Source organism: Gekko japonicus, unplaced genomic scaffold (assembly GCF_001447785.1).
Source record: "Gekko japonicus isolate JY-2015 unplaced genomic scaffold, Gekko_japonicus_V1.1 scaffold793, whole genome shotgun sequence".
NCBI classification, from domain to species: Eukaryota; Metazoa; Chordata; class Lepidosauria; order Squamata; family Gekkonidae; genus Gekko; species Gekko japonicus.
Genome location: NW_015167076.1, coordinates 29,236 through 36,259, shown reverse-complemented (window position 1 = coordinate 36,259; position 7,024 = coordinate 29,236). Strand labels below are relative to the sequence as shown.

The 7,024-nt window shown below is 44.7% G+C and overlaps 1 protein-coding gene across 1 annotated transcript in view; it reads right to left on the bottom strand.

The window, feature by feature from the left end:
- Positions 1-7,024, bottom strand: part of TSEN15 (tRNA splicing endonuclease subunit 15) — a 25,972-nt gene that overhangs the window by 15,187 nt on the left and 3,761 nt on the right. The gene's annotated exons all lie outside the window — the stretch shown is intronic.

The window sequence follows — 7,024 nt, the reverse complement described above, 5'->3', positions numbered from 1 at the left end:
GGTCCACAAAGTTCATCGCTCAAGTTTTGTTGTCAGTCTTTTGGGAAAAGAGACTATTTCATTTCTGTGTTCTGGAGAAGACCCGACTATAGGATGGGGGGACGTGAGAAGCCATACCCAAATCCAGACCTGGAATGGATGTTTTCCAGCCAAGACGCTGAAGTCCACACTGGAACCAGAACGGGGATGAGAGCAATGTTCCCTCTAAGCTATGGAGCCCTGTGAGCAAAAATTCTACTTTGTGAGCTACTGGCATTAAAGTTGTGAGCAGGTGATTTGGCTACTCCATAAATTAGTTTGATTTGGAGCTATCCTTCCTGAGCTAAGACAAAAACGAGAGAGCCAGAGGGTAAAAAAATGTGAGCTAGCTCACACTAACTCAGCTTAGAGGGAACACTGGATGAGAGCGGTGGCTGGAGTCACGGCTGGAGTAGAAATCAGTCCCAAGGGCAAGGGGCAAATGATGCTGCTCTGTTGAGCAGGCCATGGGAGATGACCGGGATTCTGATCATTCTGCCAAGCCTAGCCAACTTGGAACCCTCATACTGCTTGCCAATGGCAGTGGCTGATATTGCTACCCCCCCCAATCCCTTCTGTGCCAAAAGGGAGCTCCTCAGCTTGAGCACAAACTGTCCTAGATCAATCGCTAGGGTGAGTCTCCCGTGAGGTTCTAGTTTAAGCCCCGAAGACCCCGAGGCACATAGGTAGTGTGGAAGAAATGGTCAGACAGCAATATTGCTAGGGATGAATATTGAGTTCCCCTTGTGCCTGGCATAGTATATAATGCGTTCGCCGCTTTATAGAGGTCTGATGCCTCCAGTGTATTGAGAATTAAGAGCCAAAAAGTTAAACACTTGAGGGGCAAGGTTAGCCTTTTATAGGCCTGAACGAGCGAATACTTTTCCAGACTCCTGACTGTTTGTATTACGCAACTGGCAAAAGAAGCTCTGTTTCAGCATGCCAAACTCCTATGAGGACTATTACAGTAAAAAAAAATATATCACAGCAGCTCATGGAGTGAGTGCCACATCCTGATAAAGATATGTCAGCAGGGCCCTGGAGCAGACAGAGAACTATTGTGGAGAACTCTGCAAAACTTTAAAAGCTTACTCTGATAAGATATTAGTCCATCCAAAGTGACTGCATTTGCCAGCTCTTTATCTGTCATACAGCTTTCTGAGACTTTATAGGGCATTCGGGTCCTAATCCAGCATGTTGCGTCATACCCAATCAGTACAATTTTGTTAAGATTAATTTCGCCATGCATTTGAGAGAATGGCTCTATTCAAACATCACGCATAAGTCATGGCTTAATTATGTTATTCATTCAGGGTTGTCAGAATCCCCTGGCCACTGGTGGGGGATGGGGCATAGCCCAGCTACCTCCCCCGTGGTCCCTGGCCCGATGGGTCCTCCTGACATAAACAGTCTCCGGTAAACCCTCTTAAATAAAATGGAACATGCTTCTGAGCAGTCCTGTGTAAGATTGCTCTCCTTTCATTACTGTTACACACACACACACACACACACACACACACACACACGGGTCATTTCGTAGAAAAAGAGGTGCAGGAGCTCATTAGCATAACTCATTAAGCATATGCCACACACCCTGACATCACTGGAAGTGTGTCAGAAGGCAACACCCACCGCTCAGGCTCCACTGGACTGTTTTGGATTGCTAGCTACTGGGGGGGGGGGAACGTGCAGATTAAGGTTGCCAACCCCCCCAGTTTGCCAGGGGTCCCCCATATATATAGTTCTTGTTATCTTAGTATTAATTATTTTATCAACATTCTGTTGTGGCACAGGCACATGGGTTAACAGTTAGGCCTAGAGAGACTGTCTGACTGCAGGCTACTCTCCTAACTATGATTCATTATTTATTTTATTTTTATTTATTTAACATTTCTACCCTGTGTTCCATCCAAATAGAGTCCCCAAGGTGGTGAACATCCAATTATTAAAATGTCATTCAAAATATTCATACAATTTAGGGTTGCCACGTCCCCCCCTGCCCACTGGCGGGGGATGGGGGGGTAGGGCTGCTAAATCCAGATTAGGAAACTCCTGGAGATTTGGGGATGGAGCCTGGGGAGGACAGGGGCCTCAGTGGGATACAATGCCATAGAGTCCACCCACCACAAACATCCATTTTCTCCAGGGGAACTGATCTCTGTAGTCTGAGCTGTAATTTCGGCGGATCCCCACATCCCACCTGGAGGCTGGCATCCCTAATACAACTCCAATAAAAATATGTAAACATACAAAGTATTGGAGCACCGATAATTTATTTTAAGAATTTTATTTAACTGTAGTATGTGTATTATTGTATTTTATACTGTTTTTATTGTTATAATCTGGCATTTATGCCTCTGTTAGCCGCCCTGAGCCTTCGAGGAGGGCGGGATACAAATACAAACAAACAAACAAACAAATAATTAGGGTCTATCAAATCAGGAACTGAAAACACGGTTCGAAGTTCATTTATCGACTAGAGACAGTCTTTACAATGGTTTTGCAGGATGTGTGAATGTGGACATCCTGTCTTAATCCTGTCTTGTTCCACCCTCGTAGCACTTGCTGATGCAAACCAAGATTTAATTGGTCATCTGCAACCTTAACCCTGGTTCCACACTAAACCATAGTAAAAATAAATCATGGTTTTGTTTTATGACTGAACCAGGCCACTGATTGAAAGATCACTAAATTCAGTCTAGTTGTCTTTAACCATCACTCTGTTCATAGAGAGCCAGTTTGGTGTAATGGTTAAGAGCAGTGGACTCTAATCTGAAGAACTGGGTTCGATTCCCCACTTCCCCACTTGAAGCTAGCTGGGTGACTTTAGGCAAGTCACAGCACTCTCAGCCTAAAAAAAATATGCATGTTCAAGCCACAGGTGGACCACAGTGATTAACCAAAGGTACAAGCCACCAAAGTTCACTGTGAAGAAAATGATTCCATTACAGTTACAGTCCACAAACATTGCTTCTTCTTTTATTCCTTTATTTTATTTCATGCAATGCTGCTGCTGCTGCTTCCAAACACTTCCAAACAACAACAACGGATTTCCTAGGTAAGTATTCCGTTTCCCTCAATGCTTCGTCAGGTTGCTTATTTATACATGGAACTGTTTTACAAATAAATTATAGTATGGTTACAACTCATATTCATTCATTCTTTTTCAAGTGTGAGCAATCAAGGACATCCTTACCCCATGCTTAATTTAATTAACTCTGTTCATGTACATCAGTCGTTTTCAAGCTTTCCATACGGAGGGAATCCCTCCTACATGGATATGTCTGCCAAGGAATCTCTGTGTTTCTGTCACTTATTTTCCAAGAATGCTGGGAGTATGTGAGTGTGCTGTACATTGCACCAGGTAAAAAGGGGGCACTGGCCAAACATGCTGGGCCTCATTGTTCGCCTACATAAACTGTGTCATAAAACAGAAGATAAATAAAATCATTAATTAAAACTAAGATAATAAGAACGCCCCCCAAAAAAGAAAAATGGCAGCAGTGAAAACCCATTCCACAGTTCATCCAAATCTAACTTAAAACCCTAGAACCTTAAAAGCACCTGTAATGAATAAACTAAAAAAATTAAATTTAAAACCTCAAACACATCACTTATCAAGAGAAACAGCCAGCATTACGGAATCTTGTCAGCCTCTATTACTGATCTTTAACTTCAGGTACTCGGTCAGCATGAAGGGAAACTCAGGGTTCCCTGTATAGTGAAGAACAGCTTGTCTACACAGTTGCCGGGTGTAATCTGGGCCTCAACGGGTGACTTTAGGCATCCCCACACACACACACACACACACACACACGCACATCAGTACTATAGGAACCAAAGTAGTACTCCTAAGCACTTCACCTGATTTGATAGAGAAACCTCCCCTCATTGATTACAAGTAAATCATTCGCCTCCAGAAGAACAGTGTCTCCAAACAACATCACCCCCATCTTGTCTGGATTCAGTTTCAGTCTGCTCACTCTCATGTACTGGAGCACAGCTATCCAGGCACCAGTCTAGGAGCTGCGCTACAGGGTTTCTACAGTGCTCTATTCTGCGTTATTTAAGAATCTATACGAAAACCTTTGGAGAGGTCATCTGGAGGTTTGGTCTGAGGTTTCATCAATATGTAGGTGAGATGGAAATCGACTGCTCTTTTTTTCATCCAGTCTAGGTGAGTCTGCAGATATTCTGAACAGTCGGCCTGGATTTGGTAATGGAATGAATGAGGGCTAATAAATTGAAGCTGAATCCAGACAATATAGCAGTGCTGTTGATAGGTACATAAGAACATAAGAAGAGCCCTGCTGGATCAGACCAATGGTCTATCTTGTCCAGCATCCTGTCTCAATCAGTGGCCAACCAGTTCCTCTGGATGGCCAACAATAGGGCATAGAAGCCAAAGCCTTCCCCTGATGTTGCCTCCTGGCTCTGGGATTCAGAGGATTAGTGCCTCTGAATGTGGAGGTTCCCCTCAGCCACCATGATTAGTAGTCATTGATAGACGTATCCTCCATCTAATCCCTCTTTTAAAGCTCTTTACTCCTGGCAGTGAATTCCACATTTTAATCACTCTCTGTGTAAAGTAGTATTTCCCTTTGTCTGTCTTGAACCTACTGCCCATCAGCTTCATTTGGATGCCTTCGAGTTCTAGTATTTGGGGAGAGGGAGAAAAATTTCTTTGTTAACTTTCTGCACCCCATGCATAATTTTATAAACCTCTATCATGCCCCTCCTTAGTCATCTCTTTTCTAAACTGAAAAGTCCCAGGCTCTTCAGCCTTTCCTAATAGAGAAGGTACTCCAACCCCCAATCATCTTGGTTACTCTCCTCTGTACTTTTCCTTTTCGAGATACGGTGACCATAACAGTACACAGCATTTCAAATGAGGCCGCACCATAGATCTATACAGGGTGAATGTGGAGGTTCCCCTCAGCCACCATGATTAGTAGTCATTGATAGACTTATCCTCCATCTAATCCTCTTTTAAAGCTCTTTACTCCTGCGGCCATCACTACATCCTCTGGCAGTGAATTCCACATTTTAATCACTCTCTGTGTAAAGTAGTATTTCCCTTTGTCTGTCTTGAACCTACTGCCCATCAGCTTCATTTGGATGCCTTCGAGTTCTAGTATTTGGGGAGAGGGAGAAAAATTTCTTTGTTAACTTTCTGCACCCCATGCATAATTTTATAAACCTCTATCATGCCCCTCCTTAGTCATCTCTTTTCTAAACTGAAAAGTCCCAGGCTCTTCAGCCTTTCCTAATAGAGAAGGTACTCCAACCCCCAATCATCTTGGTTACTCTCCTCTGTACTTTTCCTTTTCGAGATACGGTGACCATAACAGTACACAGCATTTCAAATGAGGCCGCACCATAGATTTATACAGGGGGCATTACAGTATTGGCTCCATCCCTTTCCTAATAATCCCTAACACAAAGTTTGTCCTTTTCACTGCTGCAGCACACTGGGTTGACACGTTCATTGAGCTATCCTCTATGACCCCAAGATCTTTTCCCTTCTTAGCCTCAGCAAGTTCAAACTCCATTAGCCTATACCTGAAGCTGGGATTTTTTGTCCCAATGTGCATCACCTTACAAATGCTGAACCACAGAGATGGTGCTGAACTGAGGCTAAATGAGCTTCCATTACCATAAAATATCACGTTTTTCCTTTTTTGGGGTGGGGTGGGGAAGGAGTGTCAGAGTCCAGATTGCTTATGAATGGGCAAGAGATTCTGTAGTCCAGCATGCCTTCCATCAATTTAGGTCAGTATCCCAGCTGTGGCCCCTCCTCAAAAAGGATGCTGTAGCCACAGTTAAGGTAAAGGTAAAGGTTCCCTTGCTCGAAACCCAGTCGAGTCCGACTCTAGGGTTGCGGTGCTCATCTCCGTTTCAAAGCCGAAGAGCCAGCGCTGTCCGAAGACATTTCTGTGGTCATGTGGCCAGCATGACTAAACACCAAGGTGCACGGAACGCTGTTACCTTCCCACCGAAGTGGTACCTATTTATCTACTTGCAATTTCTTGCTTTCGAACTGCTAGGTTGGCAGGAGTAGCCACAGTTACCTATGCTTTAATAACATCTAGGATAGACTGTACACAGGACTTTATGCTGGGACTCTCTCTGCAAAGTCTTTAGAATATCCAGCTGGCAGCCATCTTATTCACAGGGACTTACCAGTCAAAATATTTTGCTGGTTATCAAAAATCTGCACTGGCTTTCAGTTTGTTTCTCAGCTCAAGTGCTGATGAGGTCTTTTAAAACTCTAATGGTCTGGAATGAGGGTATCTGAAGGTTTACCTCTTATAAGTATGTCCATCAGTCAAAATCACCAGAGGCCTTCTCTAGGTGTCCTTGCCTTCAGAAGTTAAGATGGCTGTTGTGACAGAGGGGAAAAGATCCTGTGGGGTGGTGTCTAGCCCCCAGGAACTGGCCACCGCCCCCACAGGATTTTTTACTCTGTCAAAAGTGTCTTCCGGAGAGAATGCCTTTTCTATCATTGCACCCCTGACTATGGAACCCCATCACCAAAGATATCTGTTTGGCACTATACCTCACTTCAGATGTTCAGTTTTGGTATACCAATGACTTGTAATGGGAGTGTGCTGCCTGCAGCCCACCTATGTGCAGGTATTTCTTGAGAACAAGGGAACACACGTATTTTGTCCATGCATGTGCAACTTTGCTACATGTAAATGCAATACTCTGGAAAATCCATTCATGGTTGGAGAGCCACTTTGATGTCGTGGTTAGGAGCATGGACTCCAGGGCTATTTTTGGGCAGGAACGCACAGGAATGGAGTTCCGGCTGGCTTCAGAGTTGGCCATGCCCACTATAGCCAAAACCTCTGCATTCGCGGCTACAGAGGGAAGGCCTGGAGAGCGACCCCCCCGGCGACTCCAAGGCGTTCAGGCGGGATCGGGGAGACCTTCCCTGGCCTGTCCAAGGGCCGGCTTGCCCGGGCTCCCCACAGTCGAGGGGCGCCCAGGCAAGCCAAGG